General features: G+C 43.3%; 1 protein-coding gene and 1 non-coding gene across 2 annotated transcripts in view; one reads left to right on the forward strand and one right to left on the reverse strand.

The window, feature by feature from the left end:
* The window catches only part of csmd3b (CUB and Sushi multiple domains 3b), a 2,128,577-nt gene that overhangs the window by 806,575 nt on the left and 1,297,047 nt on the right, over nt 1-24,955 (forward strand). The window lies entirely within an intron of this gene.
* Nucleotides 6,574-6,680, reverse strand: LOC144680130 (U6 spliceosomal RNA). Its single transcript, XR_013576497.1, has one exon. It is a non-coding gene; the product is annotated as a U6 spliceosomal RNA (small nuclear RNA).

Consider the following 24,955-nt stretch of genomic DNA (forward strand, 5'->3'; position numbering starts at 1 on the left):
TCTCGCTGGGTGGGCCTTAATTGGCCTCTCCACATAAAATGGCGGTGTGCAACCGATCATGGGTGGCGATTGGCTATGCACCGGCCTGCGCCTGCTCCCACCCAGCCAGCCCGACGGGGGCAAAATTCTCCCAGAGTTAACATTTTGAGTCTGTAAGACTCTTCTTCAGATTGGAAATGCTGTCAACTGTGATGAGGATAGTCTTGAACTTAAAAAGGACAGAGACATGCTGGGCAGACAACTGAAGTTGAAGTTCAATGCAGAGAAGTGTGAGGTGATTCATTTTGGCAGGAAGCATATGGTGAGACAGTATAAAGTAAAGGGAGAAACTCTAAAGGAGGTGCAGGAACAGAGGGACCTTGGAGTATATGTACATGGGTCATTGAAGGTGGCAGGGCATGTTGAGAGAACAGTTAATAAAGCATGTAGTATCTTAGGCTTTATTAATAGGGGCATTGAATACAAAAGTAGGGAGGCCATGTTGAACTTGTATAGACACCAATTAGGTCTCATCTAGAGTACTGCATCCAGTTCTGGGCACTGTACTTGAGGAAAGATGTGAAGGCATTGGACAGAGTATGGAGTAGATTCACAAGAATGATTCCAGGGATGAAGAACTGTAGCTTTGAGGATAGATTGGTGAGGTTGGGATTGTTTTCCTTGGAGAAAAGAAGGCTGAAAGGAGACTTGATAGAGGTATTCAAGATCCTGAGGGCTATGGACAGGGTAAATAGTGAGAAACTGTTCCCACTCAAAAGTGCATCAAGAACTAGAGGGCACAGATTCAAAATAATTGGCAAAAGGAGTAAAAGTGACGTGAGGAAAAAAAATTTTCATCCAGAGAGAGGGTGGTTGGAGTCTGGAACGAACTTACTGAGAGGGTGGTGGAGGCAGATTCGATCGAGGTATTCAAAAGGGAATTGGATGGCTATTTGAAAAGAAAGAATGTGCAAGAAAGAAGGTGCATAAGGCAGGGGAGTGGGACTAGGTAGAATGTTCTTTCAGATAGCCAGTGCAGACTCGATGGGATGAATGGCCTTCTTCTACACTGTAAAGATTCTGTGATTTTGTGATTCTCTGGTGGCCTTGTCTTCAGCTGCCAAGGCCCTAAACTCAGGAATTCCGTCCCTACACCACTCGACTTATCTATCTCTCTTTCCTTCGTTAAACCGTCCCTTGGATCCTACCTCTTTGACCAAACCTTTGGTCATCCGCTGTACTAGTTCCTTAAGTGGTTGGGTGTCAAATATTGTTTTATTATGCTCCTGATGTGCCTTGAGAAGCTTTATTACATTAAAGCTGCTATATGAGTACAAGTTGTTGTTGTTGTTGTGGTGTGATCCTCATTGCCAGATTTGTCTTGTCAATGCCTAGTGGTAAGAATGGTAAGATACCTCAACTTTAAGTAAGGAAACTATTTCCTAAGGTTAAATCATCATGATTCAACCATCACCAACTTTCTAATAAAGGAAAAATAGCACATGATGAAATGATACAGTATGCAACAATTGATGGAGTCCTAGACTGTAGCAAACTAGAATCATTAAATAACAGAATATTTGTCTCATCATGTCTTTGCCTTTATCCTTCAAGACAAATGATAGTTTATTTTCACACGCCTGCTCACATCCTATACCTATTAATATTGTTTTCCTAGCAAAATCTAATAATGTTTTCAAAATAATTTCAACAAGTTTGTGACAGAGAATCCCACATTATAAACACTTTAATATGATCAGGAATCGACCAAACTTTGTTTTTCCCACAGCAAATTAAAATTTCCCACATAAAAAGGGGTTCATTCAATCTTCACATAGGCGGAAGAGGTTTGGGTAAGGGTTGAGTTGTGATCTCCCACACATGCGGGTCCTCTGATATCGGGACCGCCATTGACAGCCCTAGAGGAAACTTGTTCCTCATGTCCCCAAGTGTTTTTGACATGTCTGCGGGTTTTGGAAGGCTTCTGAAAGCCTGCCATGTCTGAGAGCCCTGTAGCCTTGGGGCAGCCTTCTGAGGATTCAGGAACATTCTGACAGGAAAGTGTTAAATGTTTTGACAACTTTAGATGTCATTATTAGATGCTGTATTCAAAAGTATTTTTTTTTTAACTGCAGTGATTGATCAGAGGGCTCTGTCCTGCAAAGGTAAGTTGACCGCAACATTGACAAGCAAGTGTTGAGATGCATTAGAATGCTTTTCCCTTTGGATAAAGTGCCATAATGCATTCAAATCTCTAGAAAAATATGCTTGGGGAGCCTCCTGTCATGATCTGGACAGCAATTTAAATGGAAAAACCCAAAATGCTGCAAAAATGCAGAGAAAAACTAAAATCCATGATGTAGGGTGTTGGTTATCATTCTGTCGGTCTTAATGAAGTGTTTGTACTCTTAAATAGGTCAACTGTATGTATTTGTTTACTACAAGAAATATGTACATATGTACAGTAAAAAGTTCAAGCTAGGAGCTATCTTGATGCTTGCTTGTGCATACAGCTTTGTCCAACACAAGATTAACCCCTATGTGTGGGTCATGTGTTCTCTTGCATCACTGTGTGGGCGGCACTGTACTCAGTCCCACATTAACCCTATGTGTACCAGACACTTATACTCCAAAATAAACTTTCATATACCTTCTCAATTAAGTGAGGAAGTGGTTGACTGTTGAGTTGCAGCGTATAGCAGTCTGGAAGGTCCCTGCGGCATTAAAGCTGAGAGCAATTTATACTTTTACTGCTGATGGTGAATTGTAGATTTTTGAATGTTGCTTCAGGCCTTTGTGGATCACCTTATGCACCTCAATCACCACTCCCCTGCTAAACCTGACTTTCCTCGTGCATTGCACTTTGAGCATAACCATGTAGCTGAATCTATTTCAGGATGCATCTACTGCTGGAGGTAGGACCTTATGTTGTTACTATGTTTATAAGTAATCATTTAGTAGTACAGAACTTGAGTATAGCTGAAAAAAGACATGTTGTCAAAGCTTGTTGTCTTGCATACATCAGGTCAATTCGCAAGAATATCAAAGGTAAAGGGAGCAACATTTTGTACTTCATAAGAAGAGTGTGCCAATTGGTTGGCAAGTGGACTCTGCTTGGTAAAGGCATATCCATGGAGAACGCACCAGTTAACTGATGACTGACAGTTAACTGCCGAGCTTTATTTAAATTCAAACCAGGCAGATTGACATTGATTGGTCAAGGCACTGCCCTAGGGAATGAATCAGAGAATGACTATCACCTACCTTTTTAGTTGAAACAGGTGCAATGTGTGTACATGTTCTTTGTGTCTGCAAAGATAACGGCCCTGTGTATTAATATATGTAGCTTCCAGCACACATAAGAGCCCAACTGTTAATCTTGAATTGGTTGTCAACATAATTCTTAGCACACTCAGGATTCTTTAGCAAGTGTTGTCTAATCGCAGAAACACATCTAATGTTGGACTCTATGCTTTGAGTTTTGCAAGCACTGGTTGAGTATGGTCAGTACCTGGCATGTTGCGAACAGCTGACACAACATGCTATTTGATATGATCCACCAGTCTTTGAGTTGTACAGCCTTCATTTAAAAAAAAAAATTACTGGATGTGGGCTTTGCTGGTTAGGCCGGCATTTATTGACCATCTCTAAATGCCTTTCAGAAGCTGGTGATGAGCTGCCTTCTTGAACCTCTGCAGTTCCTGTCTTGTAGGTACACACAAAATGCTCTTAGGGAGGGAGTTCTAGAATTTTGATACAGCGATAATGAAAGGACGGCGATATAGTTCCAAGTCAGGATGGTGAGTGACTTGGAGGGGAACTTCCAGGTAGTGGTGTCCCAATGTATCTGCTGCCCTTGTCCTTCTAGATGGTTGTGGCCATGGGTTTGAAAGGCTGCCTAAGGAGCCTTGATGAGTTTCTGCAGTGCACCTTGTAGATGGTACACACTGCTGCCACTGTTTGTTGGTGGTGGAGGGAGTGAATGTTTGTGGAAGGAGTACCAATCAAGCGGGCTGCTTTGTCTTAGATGGTGTCAAGCTTCTTGAGTGTTGTTGGAGCTGCACTCATCCAAGCAAGTGGAGAATGTTCTATCATATTCCTGACTTGTGCCTTGTAGGTGTTGGACAGGCTTTGGGGAGTTGGGAGATGAGTTATTCGCCACAAGATTCTTAACCTCTGACCTGCTCTTGTAGCCACGGTATTTATATGGCTAGTCCAGTTCCGTTTCTGGTCAACGGTAACCTCCAGGATGTTGATACTGGGGGATTCAGCGATGGTAATACCATAGAATATCAAGGGGCAATGGTTAGATTCTCTCTTGTTGGAGATTGTCATTGCCTGGCACTTGTGTGGCGTGAATGTTACTTGATACTTGTTGGTCCAAGCCTGGATATTGTCTGGTCTTGCTACATGGACTGCTTCAGTTTCTGAGGAGTCATAAATGAGCATTGTGCAATCATCAGCGAACATCCCCACTTCTGACCTTATGATGAGGGAAGGTCATTGGTGAAGCAGCTAGAGATGGTTGGGCTTAGGACAGTATCCTGAGAAGCTCCTGAAGTGATGTCCTAGAACTGAGATGATTGAACTCCAACAACCACAACCATCTTCCTTTGTTTTACATATGATTCCAATCAGCAGAGAGTTTTCCCCCTGATTCCCATTGACTCCAGTTTTGCTAAGATTCCTTGATGCCACACTCAGTCAAATGCTGCTTTGATGCCAAGGGCAGTCACTCTCACCTCACCTCGGCAGTTCAGCTCTTTTGTCCATGTATGAACCAAGGCTATAATGAGGTCAGGAGCTGAGTGACCCTGGCGGAATCCAAACTGAGCATCAGTGAGCAGGTTATTGCTAAGCAAGTGTCGCTTGATGGCACTGTTGATGACCCCTTCCATCACTTTACTGATGATAGAGAGTAGACTGATGGGGTGGTAATTGGTTGGGTTGGATTTGTCCTGTTTTTTGTGTACAGGACATACCTGGGCAATTTTCCACATTGCTGGATAAATGCCAGTGTTGTAGCTGTACTGGAACAGCTTGGCTAGGAGTGTGGCAAGTCCTGGAGCACAGGATTTCAGTACTATTGCTGGAATATTGTCAGGGCCCATAGCCTTTGCAGTATTCACGCGAATCAGTCATTTCTTGGTATAACATGGAGTGAATCTGGGTCGCAACTGGAGTAAAATACTCACCGCTCGATGTAAATATATAGCTGCAGCACTTAACAACCTCTTCACCATCACCCTTTTACCAAACATTTTTTATTTAAATATGTTTCTTTTACTTTTCACTGGCCTTTTAGAAGTCGGAATGTTCAAAGCAGTATCAACATGAATATTAAAACAAATGCAACATACAGAGGATGCTGGAAATCTCAAGTAACAGAAAATGCTGAAAACACTCAGCAGGACAGGCAGCATGCCCGAAGGGAGAAATAGCATTAACATTCCAAGTTGATGACCTTTCACTAGAATCACCATTCTAACAAAAGGTCGACAACCTGAAACAGTGGCCAAGATTTTCCTGTCCCGCCCGCCACGGGACCAGAAAATCCCACCCAAAGTCAACAGACCTTTGGCTGATCCATCAAATATTCTGCCCTGCCCACGATGATTCCCGCCCCGGGCGGGACTGGAAAATCCCAGCCAACAGCTCTGTTTCTCTGCCCTCAGCTGTTACTGGACCTCGATTATTTCCAGCATTTTCTGCTTTTTATACTCATATGGATAGTTGTTTCTTGGAACATTTTCCCGTCATTTCAACAGTTGTTACTCACATTTACTTTCTCAGTGAGATTAGAAAACTGAGATTTGTTATTACTACAGCAGTGCAGTGCTCAGATTTTGTGCTTCTATTCTATCATCAGGCTTATCAGGTTCTAATTAGCTATCAAATTAAGTTTAATGTCTCTGGAAAGTAGATAAGCAGGGACCTTGAGTGTGACAAGTTCATTTATGTTGTAGCTTTCCTGCAGATTGAATGCTACCACAACCAAGCCAGGAGCTTGATTAGATAATTTGTAATTTGCAATTCAGAACAGCTCATGTGATTAAGTAAAATTGTTGGTCATAATGATTGTGGCGCAGTGGTGACATCCCTACTCCTGGGCCAGAAGCTCCAGGTTCATGTCCCACTTCAGACTTAATGGCCATGGAAGGTGTGTCAGTAACATGGCCAAATAGGTTGATTATCAGCTGTAAACCTTCAAATATACCCGATGGCAGGCAGTAAGAGCAGGGGAGTTTCCTAATTTTTTTTTTTTTTTTTTTTGTAAAAATATACTTTATAGCAGGGGAGTTTCCTAATGCAGAAGGCAATGGCAAATGGCTGCTGTACTTAGCCAAGCATAGCCATGAACCAATGCAATGGAAATGCATGGTTGCCAATGCCCTGTTAGGACATGGTACCTGAAGGATGAGGAGGAATGTTTGTGAAAAATTCCTTTATTAAAGTTTGTACAGTAGTGAGGAGGCAATAATCTGATAAAAAAATATGGAAGCACTGTAGAGATAGAAATACAATGGTATGATTGATTTTTACAGAGTAAATTATATTTCTAGATATCTCCAATTCTTGTTGGATGGTGAAACCATAATTTAACTATTAATTACGAATTTGCATGTCATCCTTGCGCAGGGGCCATGCTAATCTTCTCTGTATCGTTCCAATTTTAGTATATGTGCTGCCGAAGCGAGCACAACTATTAATTACAACACACATTATCATGCACTGGTGTAATGGACTCAGCATTGTTGATTGTACAGATAGTACACATTAATCTACAGGATATATAGACACTCTAAATCTTTGTCAAACATGATATTACCAAAGTTGACTATTGATTGCTATCATAAATTTAAAATGTTAAAAGCGACTTTAAATACTCAGAATCTGCAAATAACATTGCCAAGTAATATCTGCATTGAAATACATTGTTTCAGCAATCCTTGTAAACTGTCAGATTATCTGAAACATTTTACTAAAATATATAACGTGCAAGGAGCGTCACTCTAAATAATATTAATTTACTTAGCAAAATCAGAAGAGCTCGGACTGATGTTTAATTATATTATATTAAGCAAATAGCAGAAAAATGCACACTTGGGCCTGGATTTTTGTGGTTAAGATTTGGTAATCAGGAATTTTCCTGACCCCGCAATCCTGTTTCTGTCCTGAGGACAGAGTAGGCCTGCCCTATTTTCGTGTAGGCGAGGCAGACACGGGCTGGACATGGGCCCATCGTCTCCAGAGGCAGAAACGGGCCCAGAGTCAGAGGTGGACCAATGTAAATGTGGCCCAGTTTCGAGGTCCAACTTAATGCATGAGAGCATCAATGGCACAGAACAATACGTAAAACATGGAAGACCTGTTTTATGGTCCCGACCTCAACATCTTCATCCCCACCTTGACCCACCCCCCATTCCACTCTTTCCTCCCACCCCCTTGATGCATTCACCAAAGTGTGGTGGAGTATAACAACTTTCATAGTTGTGTGTTTATTTTTCCCAAAGGTTACTGACAATATTGGCAACATGAAAGTTTTTATATTATGGAGTTAATACAGGTTCAAAGATATATGAAACAATAGACTTTACATATTAAAAAGAGAGAAACATATATAAAGGAGAATGAAAGGCTATGTGGGGAAGGCCATGTAAGATCTAATGGGTGTGTGTGAAACAGCCTTCAAGAAGCCTCCAGCCATTTGTGCATAAGTCTGCTATATGACGTGACTGAAGTTGGGGAAAAGCCATTTGGAATTCCACTTTCAAGTGGGTACTGTGTTAACTTTCTGATTTCATTTCAAATCTAAAATATATTTTGGACTGTTGCCTTAAAGGGAATGTGTAACTGGGAGTGAGGTCAATTAGGAGTTTTAGGATTTGTTACGGTAATAAATAATTGTAGCCATATGCATGTGCTTGAAATCATTTATTTTGTTAATAAATATTTTAATTTAATTTTTAAAAATCCCTAAAGGTCTTGGTGGACTCGTTACTTCTGAGTTCAGTGTACACATCTCATAATAAATACGAATTGCAAAACAGTTCTGATAGCACGACCAAGTTTCTCTCATGGATTTGGTCTGCCTGGTGCACATTATCTGCCACGGCATAACATAATTGTTCAATTTTGGGCCTATAATAACACTTCGCATTCCCTTCAAATGCCTATACAAGTGTCATTTTTTTAAAAAAAAGTAATCGCATAAACCATTGGAAAACAGCACTCCTCCATCCAAAGCCCTGTCAACTCTGACAATGGGCAACATAGCTACACCTTAGATTACAGCAATTCTGAGTGAGCTGTAAAACAAGCAACACTCTTTCTGCCTCCAGGTCATAGTTCACGACCTCATTCGTCAGACACAAATCGGGGGCCCTCCCAATAGCGGGGGATCTGAATTAGCCACCTTTAAAAATGTTGCCAGCAACTTTAAACAGTAATCAACCAGTGATCACAACCCACCTTCCAGTGCGATGGAAATAGTCAGTCGAGAATGGAGCGAGACTTCCAAACCCGGGACCTGGCTATCATCTTTTCCTTGTCCTGCCTCCATCTCAGTCCCATTTGGGGCCATGAAAATCCAGCTCTTGACGTACTGCAAAGCCACATAGATCCCAGTATCAATCTTTGTTTTGTACTGAGTTGGTTAATGTCAGCTGGGAAAGTGAAATTCTTCAAGTGTCCGTTGAGTCCTAGTCTAGTGTAAAGAAGGACCCCACTGCTGTTATCCCTGTCGTTTGCTCAGAAAATTAAGTTAAAATCGCAGGGGCCGAGCATTTTGGTTAGAGGGTGGTGGCTCAGTGAATCAAGGGTTTTAATTGCTTATCCATCTGGTTTCCACCATGGTAGTGTTGGGGGGTTGGTGGTGTGCTGTGGGTAGTAGTCTTAAAATTGACCCACTGTATTTACAAAAACAAAGATAGCAACACAACACTATTTAATTGTGGTGCAATATAATTTGTTCACCATCTTAATAATTTATAATATATTTCACGAAGAAGCAGTAGCTCACAACAGTTAATTACTTACTACATGCATTACTGATTTAGTCAATAAACTATCAGTTACCTTTTTGAACCAGAAGGGTCACATAATCCCTAGTCTACACAATGAGATGAAAACCTGACTCTTAATTACAATTTGCATTCATCTTCACTGAGATAGAGTCCTAGTTTAAGGTTTTGTGAAAGCTTTTGTATTGATCCTGAATATTCTTCCCCAAGGAACCCACGTTCCACCTAATAATTTGAGACAAGATCTGAGAACTGTAATTTCCAAAATGGTGGCAAAAATTATACACTTAAAATGTTAAATTACCATTTTTATTTGATTTATTTCACTGGCTAGTTGTTTGGTAAAAAGATGCTAATATTATAGGGGTCAATGTATCTTCCAATTTACATATATATTTATGTCTATAACTTTTTAATATGTTATATTGAACGCTTTTTTCTTTGTAACTGCCATGATTAACACATGACTTTACACCTAATTACAAAGTGAAACTATAATTTTGTTATGTCATTCACATAGCAATCAATAACAGTTTAACTCAGCTTTACCAACTGTTGGGTCATAACAATGGTTGCATAAATACTTTGAGTGTGAATGATGATGAAGACAAAATTAATTATTCCAAATCATCATGTCAATGGGCAGAATTTTGCTGTCGGCGAGCAGGGGGGCGGGGCCCGCTCGCCGACGCGTAAAACGACGTGGGATGATGTTGGGCAGAACCCCCATTGTCATCCCGCCTCATTTAAATTTTTAGGAAGGCAAAATCAGCTGCGGGCCCGCCGACCTGTCAATGGCCAATGACCAATTGAGGCCATTGACAGGGCCATTTAAACAATTAAAGGACCTGCCCGTCCAACCTTAAGGTTGGTGGGCAGGCCAAGAGCCCCGGCGGCATATAGGTAAAACATGAAACCTCATCCACCGGCGGGATGAGATTTCATGAAAGGTTTTAAAAAGTTTAATAAAGTTATTATGTAAATTATGAACATGTCCCATCTCATATGACATTGTCACATGAGGGGGACATGGCAATCTCCCTGAGGCAGCACTTAGTCTCAGGGAGATGTGCGCTCTCTTTTCTGCACATGCGCACGAAAGACCGCACGCTCACTTTTGGGGAATCCCCCCCGCCCACACAGGAAGCGGATAGCGCTTCCCACCGGACGTCACGCTGGGCGGGCCTTAATTGGCCCGCCCATGTAAAATGGCGGCGGGGCCCACTTCTCCGGTGGGGATCGGCTCCCCACCCGCCGGAGATTGGGTCGGGTCCGCCCGCCCTACAGGCAGAAAATTCTGCACAATATATTTATTCTTTCATTTTATTGAACAGGTCTGCAGCTGAGAGTTGCATTGCATATTTGAAGGACCAGTATTGTTTTTTATCAAATTATAAAATGACAGCAGAGACTATTCATTCCATTGCACCTGTGCCAGGGCTAACTGTTCAACTGGAGCAATCAATTCTCCTCCCATTTTAACAATCTTTCTCAATATCCTTCAACATTTTTCCTTTGCAAATACTACTTCTTCAATCCTCTTAAGTGGTGCTGTAGTCCTGCCTCAATGGTAAAGCATTCCGGGCATGAAATCCGAATCTGTAGCACTCATAGTGTAGGCATGCCTGAAGACATGCTGGGAAGCCTGCTCATGCAGATGTCCCCTTCATGCACAAGAAACCTCTGAGATGGTACTGCCAAGACGTTTCTAGCCCTTCATCAGCTGGTTTGATGCTCTATTTCCAAACTTGGGCCAAGCCAGTCCATTCAACATTTTTGCTTGTCACTCACCAAAGGACATGCATTCAGTTGCAAAAGGGTCTCCACACTTGCATTATTTAAAGGACCAGACAACATGTTGCAGCAGAGGTACTTTTGACTTACTTCTACTTATGCTGAGTTTGTGGAAGTACTGGGCTGTGTTTTTGGAAGTGTTTTACCAGAGCTGTTGCTTGAAATCAGGGAGGGCACAGAAATTGCTGATTGAGGGGTTTTCACAGAAAGGTCTAGCCACCAAAAGTATTTTGGGGGCTCTTCTGCCTATGCCTGACCCAGGAGCAGTGCCGGAGGCAATTCAGGTTCAGCAAGGGGGTGGTCCCTCAATTGTCACCACCTCCAACCCAACCTGGAGCATCACACCAGGATGAGGATGGCCTTGCCAGTGGCTGTCAAAATCACCATCGTCTTCGAGGTGGGAGTGGGACACCCCTCTAACATATCCTGGTACACCATCCATTAGAGCATTTGGGAGGTTACAGAGGTCCATCTATTCCAGCTGAGGACAGTACCTTGGCTTCTTGCTCGGGAAGCGAAACAGGATGACTTCTCTAGGATAGCGGGATTCCCGATGGTGCAGGGTGCCACAAACTGCATGCCAATGGCGCTGCGGACTTCCACCCACTGCCCTTCTTTCTCCATGATGCCAGGGAACAAAGCAGGAACTGAGGAGGGTTTCATTTCTTAAACATGCAAATAGAGTGCACCTATCAGAAGAACATCAAACTGGTGAACAATCACAATCCTGGCAGCATGATGTCCCCTGGCATGCTGGACCTGGACTGCTGCATGCTCCTTGAGAGTAACAGGAAGCTGCCTGACAGGCCTGTAATGCTTATCATTTTCCTGTATGATACCGATCAAAGAGTTCATCTGACTGTAGCAGTACACTCCATTGAACTGGCACACAAACTATCTTTTCGCCCCAGCCTCGATGCAGCCCACATGTCCTCATTGACTTTCCATATGCAGATACTGACTCTAGACAAGCTCCTTGGGTATATTCTTGTACCAGTATCTGAGCTGATGGTTGTGAGGGTCAGATCAAGTGACAGTGCTTCCTCATCACTAGTGTGGGTTTCCTCCCCCTGCTCCTCCTGGGTGTACAGCAGCTGGGCAGACGGTACTTGAGTATCTGAAAATGTCAAAGTAGAAGGGAAGGGCTGGTATGGAAGGGGATGGAGCGGAATACAAAAGGTTTGTGGTCACGCCATCTGCAGCTCTCACTTCATGCTACTTATCAATGAGGGTGAGGAGAGAGTTGAGAAAGGGCATAAGAAAGTAACTAAGTGTCATTTATGATGGTCTTGGCAACACCAGATGCCGTTACATAGGATTACATTGGACATAAGAACATACAAATTAGTAGCCGGAGTAGGGCATTCGGTCTTTCGAGCCTGCTCCGCCATTCAATGAGGTCATGGCTGATCTGATTGTAACCTCAACTCCATATTCCCACCTACCCCCGATAACCTTTCACCCTCTTGCTTATCAATAATCTTTCTACCATACAGCGCAGAAAGAGGAAATATGGACCAACCAGTCCATATCGGTGTTATGCTCCACTCAAATCTCCTCCCATTTTTCCTCATCTAAATCTATCTGTGTAACCCCCTATTCCCTTCTCCTTCATATGCTTGTCTAGTTTTCCCTTAAATGCATTCGCTTCAACCATTTCCCTCCAGGAGCGAGTTCCACATTCTTACCATTATTTGGGTAAAGAAGGAAGTGGTGCTGTAAGCATAATGTCATTGGACTAGCAATCCAGATGCCTGGACTAATGCTCTGGGGATACAGGTTCAAATCCCACATCAGCTGGTGGAATTTAAATTCAATTAATAAATCTGGAATTAAAAGCTAGTCTCAGTAATGGTGAACATGAAACCATTGTCAGTTGTCATAAAAACCCATTTGCTGCACGAATGTCCTTTAGGGAAGGAAATCAGACCTTGCCTGTTTTGGCCTACATGTGACCCCAGACCCACAGCAATATAGTTAACTTTTCACTGCCCTCTGAAATGACTGAGCAAGCCACAGAATTGAATCAAAAGCTACAGAAAATTCAACAAGGAATTGAAACCAGATGGACCACCCGGCATCAACCAGAAATGACACATCCATCCCTGCAAAGTCCTTACTAACATCTGGAGCCTTGTGCCAAACTTGGGAGAGCTGTCTCACAGACTAGTCGAGCAACAGCCTGACATAGTTATACTCCTCTAATCATACCTAACAGACAATGTCTGAGACCCCACCATCACCATCCCTGGGTATGCCCTGACCCTCCGACAGGACAGATCCACCAGAGGTGATAGCATAGTAGTTTACAGTCAGGAAGAATTTGCACTGGGAGCCCTCAACATTGACTCTGGACACAATGAATTCTCGTGGAATCAGGTCAAATATGGGCAAGGAAACCTCCTGCTGATTAGAAACTACTATTCCCACTCAGCTGCTGAATCAGTGTTCCTCCATGTTGAACACCACCTGGAGGAAGCACTTGAGGGCGGCAAGGACACAGAATTTATTCTGGGTGGGGGACTTCAATGTCCATCACCAAGAGTGTCTCAATGGCACAATGACTGACCAAGCTGGCCAAGTCCTGAAGGACAAGGCAAGACTGGGTTTGTGCCAGGTGGTGAGGGAACCAAGAATAGGGAAAAACCTACTTGACCTTCCCCTCACCAACCTACCTGTCACAGATGCATCTGTCCATGATAGTATTGGTAGGAGTGACCATCGCATAGACCTTGTGGAGACAAAGTCCTGCCTTCACATTGAGGATACCTTGCATCATGTTCTGTGGCAGTGCCAATGTGTTAGATGGGATAGATTTCAAACAGATCTAGCAACTCAAAACTGGGCATCCATGAGGCACTGTGGGCCATCAGCAGCAGGAGTTTGTTATTCAAACACAATCTGTAACCTCATGACCTGAACGTCTCCCACTATCATTACTGTCAAGCCGGGAGATCAACCCAGTGCCAATGAAGAGTACAGGAGTGCATGCCACCAGGCAAACCTAAAAATGAGGCCTCAACCTGGTGAAGCTACAACACAGGACTACTTGCATGCCAAACAGTGTAAGCAGCATGCAATAGACAGTGCTAAGCGACCCCACAACCTACAGATCAGATATAAACTCTGCAGCCCTGCCACATCCAGTCATGAATGGTGGTGGACAATTAAACAATTAACAGGAGGAAGACGCTCCACAAATATCCAATCCTCAATGATGGAGGAGTCCGGCACATCAGTGCAAAAGAGAAAGCTGAAGCATTTGCAACGATCTCCAGCCAGAAGTGCCGAGTGGATGATCCATCTCAGCTTCCCCCGAAGGACCCCAGCATCTCAGATGCCAGTCTTCAGTCAATTTGTTTCACTTCACAATCAAGAAACAGCTGAAGGCACTGGATATTGCAAAGGCTATGGGCCCTGACAATATTCTGGCAATAGTATTGAAGACTTGTGCTTCGGAACTACCGTGCCCCTAGCCAAGCTGTTCCAGTACAGCTACAAAACTGGCATCTAGCCAGCAATGTGGAAAATTGCCCAGGTATAGCCTGTCCACAAAAATCAGGACAAACCCGCCTTGGCAAATTACCGCCCCACCGGTCTACTCTCGGTCATCTGCAGAGTGATGGAAGGGGTTAGCAACAGTGCTATCAAGTGGTACTTACTCAGCAATAACTGCTCACTGATGCTCAGTTTGCATTCCGCCAGGGCCACTCAGCTCCTGACCACATCACAGCCTTGGTCTAAACATGAACAAATGAGCTGAACTCCAGGGGAAGTGAGAGTAACTGCCTTTGATATCAAGGCAGCATTTGACCGAGTGTGGCATTAAGGAGCTCCAGCAAAACTGGAGCCAATGGGAGTCAGGAGGAAAACTCTCTGCAGGTTGGAGTCATACCTAGCACAAAGGAAGGTAGTTATGTTTGTTGGAGGTCAGTCATCTCAGTCCCAGGACATCACAGCAGGAGTTCCTCAGGATAGTTTCCTCAGCCCAACCGTCTTTAGCTACTTCATGAATGACCTTCCCTCCATCATAAGGTCAGAAGTGGAGATGTTCATTGATGATTGCACAGCATCGACCATGACTCCTCAGGCACTGAAGCAGTCTGTGTCCATATGCAGCATCACTTGGATAATATTAAGGCTTGGACTGATAAGTGGCAAGTAACATTCGCGCCACACAAGTGTTAGGCAATTACCATCTCCAACAAGAAAGAATTTAACCATCTCCTCTTGAAATTCAATGGCATTACCATTGCTGAATCCCCCACTATCAACATCCTGGGGGTTACCATTGACCAGAAACTGAACCATGTAAATACTCTGGCTACAAGAAAAGGTCAGAGGCTAGGAATCCTGCAGCAAGTAACTTTGGATGATGTGCCTGTCATAGCTGAACAGCTGGAAGTATGTGGAGGCAGTGAGAGGTGGGTGTGAGACTGGGATCATTGATAAGTGTGTGTGAATGAGGTGGAGTATGTGAATGTTAAGCATGAGTACGGAGTATGAATCAGTGCTGCTGAGTGAGTGATGGCAGTGCCTTGAGCAGCATGAGAGGCTGATGTTTAATATGTGATGTGAAGACTAATTCACTGACCGTGACCACATCTTTGAGGTCATTAAACTTCTTTTGGTATTGCTGCCATGTCCTTGGGGCCAACCTTCAGGCAAAACTTCCCATGCCAGCTGCTCTCATTCTGTTTGGAAGTTCTACCTTGAGGAACTCTTGGTCCCTCCGCAAAGCCTATTCACTAATGCCTCCAGTGACGCATCTGTGAACCTTCTCCCTGGCCTGATTCTTCATTTTCTCTGTTCAGATTTGCACTAAAATCAATCAGCAACAGCTTTCTGTTATCCAGTGCAGCTTTCCTTTACAAATTGAAGGCTAGCTGGAACACGTGCTAGCCTCTCACACTCTTAGACTTCGATGTTTTCCTGCCACTAATGCCACATGAGGCAGACGAAGCAGATGGAGCACACACACTTATGCTTTTTTCATAGCTAGTTTTTCCTGGAACAGGTCCCTAGCCTGTTGCCAGAGACTGCAGCTTGAGGGGTGCCACTTCACACAAGCATGGTTGACCAAGAAACTCTTCTGTTCTTCCCACCTGCCATAGGTGAAGTGGAACAATTTACAGGTTGATAATTAACCTGTCTGGCTATGTTATGAACATGATTTCCATGGTCATTAAGTCCTGGAATGGGGCTTGAACCCAGAGCTTCTGGCTCAGAGACATGGACACTACCCACAGCACCACAAGATCTCACCTCCCACTCTTCGGCCTCCTGTTAAACATACGGCTAGCTATGCAATACACTTCCGCCTGTGTTGCACGCTGCAATCATTTAAATGGGAAGGAAATACTAAATTTGCATGCTGCCTACCTCCATGGCAATGGGCACGGGCAGGTAACAAATCATGACCCCCACACCCAAAGACAGCATAGGACAATCTAGCTCCTCATGTTCTAATAACTCTCTGTGGAAAAAAAAACTTCCAACCACCTTTTCTTCTTCTTATGTTAATCCTGAGTTTATTATTTCCCCTTATTACCAAAATACCAATTATTGGAAATAATTTTTCACTATTTTTCCCATTGAAACCTTTCAAAGGTTTGCAAATATCCATTGGATTCTTCCTTAACCTTTTCTGTTGCAGTGACAGTCTCCAATTTTTTTCAGCCCTTGCTGATGATTAGAACCATTCAGCCCTTGTGTCATTCTACTGAATCTTTTATGTGACCACTCTTGTGTAATGGGGGTCTGATAACTGCGTGCAGTAGTCCAACTGTGTTCTAACCAATGTCTTGTGAAAATTCATCATCACTCCCATGTCTTTTATTGCCACTTCTACTTGCACTGAGATACACAGGGAGTGATTTTTAGAAGAAGAATGGCTTGCATTGATAAAGTGCCTTTAATGACCAATGGACATCCCAAAGCACTTTACAGCTTTTTGAAGTGTATTCACTGTTATAATGCAGGAAGCATGGCAACCAAGCTGCATACAACAAGCCCCCACAAACAGCAATGTGATTATGACCAGATAACCTGTTTTTTGACATGCTGATTGATAGATAAATATTGAGGAAGACACTGGGGATAATGTCCCTGCTCTTCTTTGAAATAGTGCTGGGGCAACATTTAGTCCACCTGAGAGGGCAGACAGGGCCTCAGTTTTACATCTCAACCAAAAAATGGCACCTCCGCCAGTGCAGTACTCACTCAGTATTGCATTGCAGCGCCAGCCTTGTCTTTTGTGCTCAAGTCCTGGAGTGGGACTTGAACCTAGAACTTTGTAACTTTAATTGGGAATGGATTTTTAGGTTCTTGCCTTATCAGCATAATTTAGATGAGCTGCCATTTGCTTCATGGCGGTAACAGACATGTTGCCACATCAGGAAGCTGAGAACCCAATGGCTCCATGAGTGAGCTAAGCAGGTAGTCAGACTTGTGCAGAATGTTTCACTTGGCAAGCATGGTGTATGCCTGACCCACTCGAGCGTGCAATGACATGCGTTGATGTCAATGCGCAGTCATGCGATAGTTCGGTCGGCGGGCGCGGGCCAGAGTCGGCAGCCTGTCTGCCGACAATTAAAGGCCTGTTCAGGCCATTAAATAATCAATTAACTAAATTTTTCGCTTCCCGTCCAACCTAACAGTTGGTGGGTAGGCAAAAAGGCCAAGTGGTCTTTGCATTTTTTTGGAAACCTCATCCACGGGTGGGAAGAGGTTTCCAAAAGCAAATAAAAATAACAGTTTAAAAATTTAATTAATAACATGCCCCTGCTCATGTGACAGAGTCGGCCTCTAGAGGGCTCTACCACCTGCCTGAAGACCTACATCCAAGAATGTCTACCTGGACTGCTGTGGCAGTAAAAGTTACCGTGGTACACAACTTTAATTCCACCAGCTCATGTCAAGCAGACACATGCTAACAACCCAACATCCATTTGCCAGGCTACTGGCATCATTTTTAGGACAACTGAGGAGACACTAAGACATTTACTTCCCATGACTGTCAAGTCACAGCATTATAGAGCTTTGCAATATTATCATGTTTCTGTGTTTTCTAGCAAAGTCCGATATTGCAAATTTCCACAGTGAATTCATCAAACCTCCTTAACAGGAACCTTGCTGAATGGACAGCTCATGTGTGACTCACCTTGTCCATGAGACTCACTTCCTGCTCTCTTGACCCTATTCTCATTAAACTACTGACCACCCAACTTTCCTTCCTGTCTCCCATATTTGTCGACATTGTTTACAGTTCTCTCTCCTCAGGTTTTTTCTCTCTCCTTCAAATCTGGCAACAACATTCCTCTCCTGAAAAAATCATCCCTCCGTTCTTGCAAACTACCACCCCATCTCCAACCTCCCCTTCCTCTCCAATGTCCTCAGACATGTTGTTGGCTTGCAAATCCATTGCCACCTTTCCTGGACCTCCATGTTTGAATCCCCCCAATTGAGTTTCCACCCCTGCTGCAATACCAAAGCATTTTTTATCAAAGTCACAAATGGCATCCTAGGTGACTGCAGCAAAGGCATATTTTCCCTCCTCATCCTTCTCAGCCTGTCTGCAGCCTTTGACAAAGCTGCTCACACCATTGTCCTCCAACAGTTCTCCACCATTGTCAAGCTGGGTGGGACTGCACTTGCCTGGTTCTATTCTTCATCTATCCAATTGTAGTCAAAGAATCGCCATTAATGGCTTCTCTTCCCACTCCCATACAGTTACCTCTGGTGTCCCCCAAGGATCTATCCTTGGCTCCATCCTATTTCTCACCTACGTGCTGTCCCTCAATTACATCATCAGAAAACACATCAACTCCCTCGTGTACCCTGACAACATCCAGCATTACCTACCCACCACCTCTCTCAACTCCTGCACTGTCTCTAAGCAGTCCAGATGGCTTACATGATATCCAGTACTGGATAAGTGGAAATTCCCATGTTGGGAAGACCACAGCCATTATTTTAGCCCTCGCCACAAACTCTATTCTTTCGTCACTGATTCTATCCCCTCCCTGGCAACTGTCTGAGGCTGAGTCAGACTATTTGCAACCTGAATGTCATATTTGACCCTGAGATGAGTTTTCAATCACATACTTTCGCCATTGCTAAGACCACCTATTTCCACCTCTGTAATATTTCCGGGCTTCACTACACCTCAACTCTTCTAGTTGCTGAAACACACACCCATGCATTTGTTCCCTCCAAACTTCACTATTTTAACACACTTCTGCTTGGCTTCCCTCACTTTACGCTCATTAGACTTGAAATAATTCAAAACTCTGCTCCCTATGTTCTAGCTTACGCCAAATTTTACTCTCCCCTCACCCCCATCTCACTGATCTACACTAACTCCATAAGCAGCACTTCGATTTTAAAATTATCATTCTTATTTTCAAATCCCTCCAAGGCCTTGTGTTTCCCTATTTTCTGTAATACCCTCCAGCCCCAAAATTCTCCAAACTACCTGTGCTCCTCTGATCCTGGCCTCTTGAACATCCACAATGGGGGCTGTTCGCTTAGCTGCCTAGGCCCTAAGCTCTGTAATTCCATCACTAAACCTCTCTGTCTCTCTACCTTACTCTTCCGCTTTAAGATGGTCTTAAAACCTACCTTTTTGGTCATCTGCCTAATTATCACCTAATGTGGCTTGGTGTCACATTTTGTTTTGTAATGCCTCTCAGAAATGCCTTGGGACATTTTATTAAGTTAAAGTTGCTATCTAAGTACAAATCGTTGTTGTGACAAAATGCAAAGAAGTCTGCACATCATTGGCAGATTCATTGGAGGTTGCTATAATTTTTTTCTCTTCAGGAATTGCATCCTCCTTAACCTCAGAAGAAAATAGTTAGGTAACTGGATAGCCTATGAATGACCAGGTCAAGCTCTTGCTGCCGTGGATTATGAGCCCTTTATGAGATGTGAGAACAGCAACTGAGAGGCACTACATTGCAACATTGAGGCAGATCCTGTGCAACAATTGCCATTGAGAGAACTATAGGAGTCTTCAAGGGTGCTTTTAAAACCATGATAGATATGAAGGAGCTCAGTGGCCTTGCTCTGAGCAGGGCTTGTTTGCCTTGTGGGGCCTCTTGGCAAAGGTTCCATTTAAGACACCTAGCGCAGAATTTTACTGTCAGCGAGCTGGGGGCGGGGCCCGCTCGCCAACGCGTAAAACGACGTGGGATGACGCTGGGCGGAACCCCCGACATCACCCCACCCCATTTAAATTTTCCGGTAGGCGGGGGCGCAGCAAAATCAGCTGCGGGCCCGCCGACCTGTCAATGGCCAATTGAGGCCATTGACAGGATCATTTAAACAATTAAAGGACTTGCTCGTCCAACCTTAAGGTTGGCAGGCAGACCAGGAGCCCCGGCGACAAATAGAAAAAACATGAAGCCTCATCCACCGATGAGGGATGAGGTTTCATGCAGGGTTTTTAAAAGTTTAATAAAGTTATAGTGTAAATTATTAACATGTCCCATCTCATGTGACATTGTCACATGAGGGGGACATTTTAGGGAATTTTTTTTTTCTATTTTTAATCTTTTTCAAAGTGGAAGTGATCTCCCTGGGGCAGCACTTAGCGTCAGGTAGATGTGCGCTCTTTTGTGCGCATGCGTGAAAGAGCACACTCTCGCTTTTGGGGGCTCCCCCCCGCCGGCACTGGGAGCGCACAGCGCTTCCCGCCGGACATCACACTGGGCAGGCCTTAATTGGTCCACCCACGTAAAATGGCGGTGCGGCCCACTTCTCTGGCGGGGATCGGCTCACTGCCCGCCAGAGATTGGGTCGGGCCCGCCCACCCGACAGGCAGAAAATTCTGCCCCTACAGTTTATTAAATACAGGAAGAACCTGCCAGACTCTTCAAGCACTGATGTTCACGCACACTCACAGCGCTCTTGTCGCAGATACATAATTTGCACTGATCAGGAAATATTTGTTGTAATCAATGCTTCTCTCCCACACTTTTTCTCTCTCTCATCTGTCAATGATATCAAGTTAACCTATGCTGAGAGCAGGCATGTGTGCTGGCTAATCAAAGCATGGCGTCCCATGTAATTGCACAGGTTGCATGACCCTGCTCTTGAATATGTCCCACTTAGTGGTTGTTTGCTGTGCCCAACATGGTGTCAGTATGACTCAGTTAGTAGCACTTTTGCCCCTGGGACAGAAGAATGTGATTTCAAGTCCCCTGAGGCTTGAGCATAAAATCTAGACTGCTAATCAGAGCATTGCAGTGCTGAGGGAATACCGCACTGTCAGAGGCGTTGTCCTGATGAAACATTAAACTGAAACTTCATATACCTTCTCAGTTGGATGTAAAAGATCCTACATTTCATAAAAGTGAATTCTTCCCTGTGTCCTGGCCAATATTTATCCCTCAACCAACATCAGCATATTTTTTCGGGGGAAACTAGCTGCATAGAATCAGAGCCCAGTTGCCCAAAAGCCAAGCACAATGCGCAATGAACAGGAAAAGTAAAAGTAATGGCAAATATCAGTTCTGTGATTGCAAGTGTGTCCTAAAGAAAATAATATCCAGTTGCAGATCTCACTGAAATAAATTGATGTTGCATTATCTCTGCTTTCAGTGGCTGGTCTGCCACTGATTCTTAATGAGCTGTATGTAGCGGGATGCATATCAATACAGAGCTTCAATTGTCTTATAAATGCAATGGTACATGATAAAGCCGTTGAAAATCATGACAGGTGGATGACAGTGGTGACCTTTTGTGGCTGGTTGGGTGCCCCTGCTAATTTTGTGCACCATGTCTATCTGTTATTACTTTTCTAATGATCCTCCGACTCCTTAGGATTTTCTCTTCATTAATGCTCCGGTAGCTACCTCCTGTGCAGCAGGCCTAATGTTGAGGGCAACACCTGAGCCTTCATTGCATGCACAAATAGCCCTGACCTTTTCGCCGAGCATAGCATACCTTCTGTTTCCATGGCCTCTTGCAGAAAACTCATGGACTAATTGCTCTCCTTTACTCATAAATCTCAGTGTCAGAAATCTTCACTTATGCTTGGTCTCAAACTTCATAAAGTAGCCCCCTTTCACTGTTTCTTTATTGCTGTTAAACGCTGTACCAGTTGTTTATATCTTGGTCTTTAACAAACCGGCCTTTTTCCAACTTTCTGGCAGTATTACTAACACATTTCTAGAAATGGCCAAAGCATGAATAATTAATTCCTCACTATATTCTCTTGACATTCCACCGCTCTATACAAAAGTCTACTTTTTTAGCTCACTTCACAGAGGAATGTCAACTTTTGATTTGCACAATGAAACTCCAAATTGTTTAATCAACATTAGTCCACTGGGGATGGGGCTGGGGGTGCAGAGGGTGGTTCAAAGCACTTTTGACAAATAGAACTGTTTCAGTTGTTGAGAAAATTCTAAAACCATAATCAATAGCTGGAAAAAAAGCTTCTGTAAATCAATTACAGGCATCCTGCTTCGTGCAAGATTCATGGTTATGTCTGTATTCTTAAGCATGAAAAATGAAAGTAGTTAATATTAATGAGTAATATGAAGTATAACAGCAAAATATATAGCTGCCATGTCGATCGTATAACTCAATTAGCATTGAGATTGAATAAGCAAAAGCATTAACAAGGAAGAAATGATTTGACCTATCAAGCATGATCTTTTCAAACACCCACAGAATCAACTTGATCATGGATTCTACTCCTCCATTTCCTACGAGTGTTTATCACAAAATCTCTGATGTCCAGAACATTTAATCATTATTCATTATGCAACCCTGATCAGTCTGATCTTTGCAAAAACAGGAAACTTACACTTACACATATATAAAAATGTTTTGTGTAGTTAGAGGTTTAATACCTATAAATACTTTTCTTAATCCCTTGTGTATGGTGGCATAAACTACAGATGCTGTTGCTTAATTTTTCTCTCAGGTACAGCAGCTAGCAACTAATTCTTATTTATCCACTGTATATGTTTGACTAATCTACCATCAAGCTAGTTTCACTATCCAGCACCATAACTTGTACCCTTCCTCATCAATGTTGTTATGACCTAGTGAGAAGGAGTGAATTAGCTCACCTCTATTCAGCCTCCTCTGTCGGTCACAAAAAAGATTTAAATTTTGTTTTCATTAGGATATGCCTTTTCCAAATCAGAATGTATTTAACCCTTGAAGTAGTGAGCAATAAGGAGCCAATCAAACAAGGTTTTCGAGTAAAAGAAAGAGAAACGTTATTAACTGCTAAACTCGAGAGAAAAAATAATAATAACACTACGTCCCTCACACACAGGAATCAAAAATAAGGGAAATTGGAGTCAATATATGGTTAAGTGTCCTTTGATTGTCCTTGGGGTGTATATATTTAAACATTGCAGCTGATTTGGATGAGCTGGTTTCTTGGAAACAGTCAGATGTAGAAGATGTTGAAATTACTATGAGATCTCGGTTCGCTGGTAGCTTTCTAGTAACATTGGCTTCCGAACTGGTTAAACACCTGTTCCAAAAGAGAGTGGGAGAGAGGGAGTGCTTTCAGCCTATTTCCTCTGCTGAAGTCTTTTTTGCAATCTCTCTGCAGTGGCTGCAGCCTGGCCTGTTATACTTCACTTGTTGTGTATTCCCAAGGGCTTTTGGGTGGGTCTGTGTGGCAGCCATTGTTTCAATATCCAGCACGTTGCATATATAAAAGCAAAAAACTGCAGATGCTGGAAATCCGAAACAAAAACAAAAATACCTGGAAAAACTCAGCAGGTCTAGCAGCATCTGCGGATAGGAGCACAGTTAACATTTCGAATCCACTGACCCTTCAACAGAGCTAAGTAAAGATAGAAGAGAGGTGAAATATAAGCTGGTTTAAGGGGAGGTGGGAGAAGTAGAGCCAGTGATAGGTGGAGATAACCAAAAGATGTCACAGACAAAAGGTAAAGAGGTGTTAAAGGTGGCTTTGCATATTAATGTCTCTTACTCAGACATTGATGAGTTTCAATGGGTCTCTGAATAATAGGAAGTGTCTCTGTCTTTGCACTCCCCCAGGTTGACTTGTTTGTTTTTCACCTTCACCTTGGAAGGTGGTTTTTAAGTTGTTTGTTGTCTCCGCAAAATTTCCGAACAGTTGAAAATTTGAAAAGTCATATTTTAGTTAAATGGGCATGGCCTCGTGACAATGTCTGTGACTCAACTGGACACCAATTATATAATAAGCAGCACTTTAAACACAGGAGGACATATTATTGAGGTTCCATTTCAAACTTTAGCCCTATAAAAATATGTAATATGATTTTATTTCCTGGGAGTTCCTCTCTAAATAACCATACTCACTGTCTTAAACTTCAGTGATGAATGCACAACATTGCCATTGTACTCCAAATTTTGAAAATAAAGAAAACTACATTATTTTAAGGACAACTGACAGACTTTCCAGTACCCAACACCTGTGCCTGCCTCACCAGCATTTAGCCCGGAACTTTTACATGGTCAGTCCGGACGAATCAGTCAGGTTCAATTGAGGCATTCAAGAGGGCATTAGATGCCTATTTGAATAGAAACAAGGTGCAGGGGTACAGGGAAAATGCAGGGCAATGGCACTAGGGCATAATGCTGATTTGGAGCGCTGGTGCAGACACTTAAGATTTACATGGACCGGGATGACGTCGGAGGTTCCTCCCAACGTCATCCCACGTCATTTTCCCCTCGGCGAGCGGGCCCCGCCCCCAAATCGCCGAGGGGAACATTCTGGCCTAAGATCCTGATGAAGAGTCATATGGACAAGAAACGTTAACTGTATTCCTCTCCGCAGATGCTGTCAGACCTGCTGAGTTTTTCCAGCTATTTTTGTTTTTGTTTCACTAAATTGGTCCCTGGGACAGGAGGGTTGTCCTCTGGTTAGAAGCTGAGCAAATTGGGTCCATTTTCTCTGGAGTTTAGAAGAATGAGAGACAACGTACAAGGTTCTGAAGGGTCTTAATAGGGTGGATGCTGAGTGATTGTTTCCACTGGTCAGGGAATCTAAAACATGGGGGCACAGTCTCAGGATAAGGGGCTGTCACTTAGGACTGAGATGAGGAGAAATTACTTCACTCAAAGGGTTGTGAATCTTTGGAATTCTCTGCCCCAGAGGGTTGTGGATATTGTATCGCTGAATATGTTTAAGCCTG

The sequence above is a fragment of the Cetorhinus maximus genome, chromosome 4, assembly GCF_964194155.1.
Source record: "Cetorhinus maximus chromosome 4, sCetMax3.hap1.1, whole genome shotgun sequence".
Classification (NCBI taxonomy): domain Eukaryota; kingdom Metazoa; phylum Chordata; class Chondrichthyes; order Lamniformes; family Cetorhinidae; genus Cetorhinus; species Cetorhinus maximus.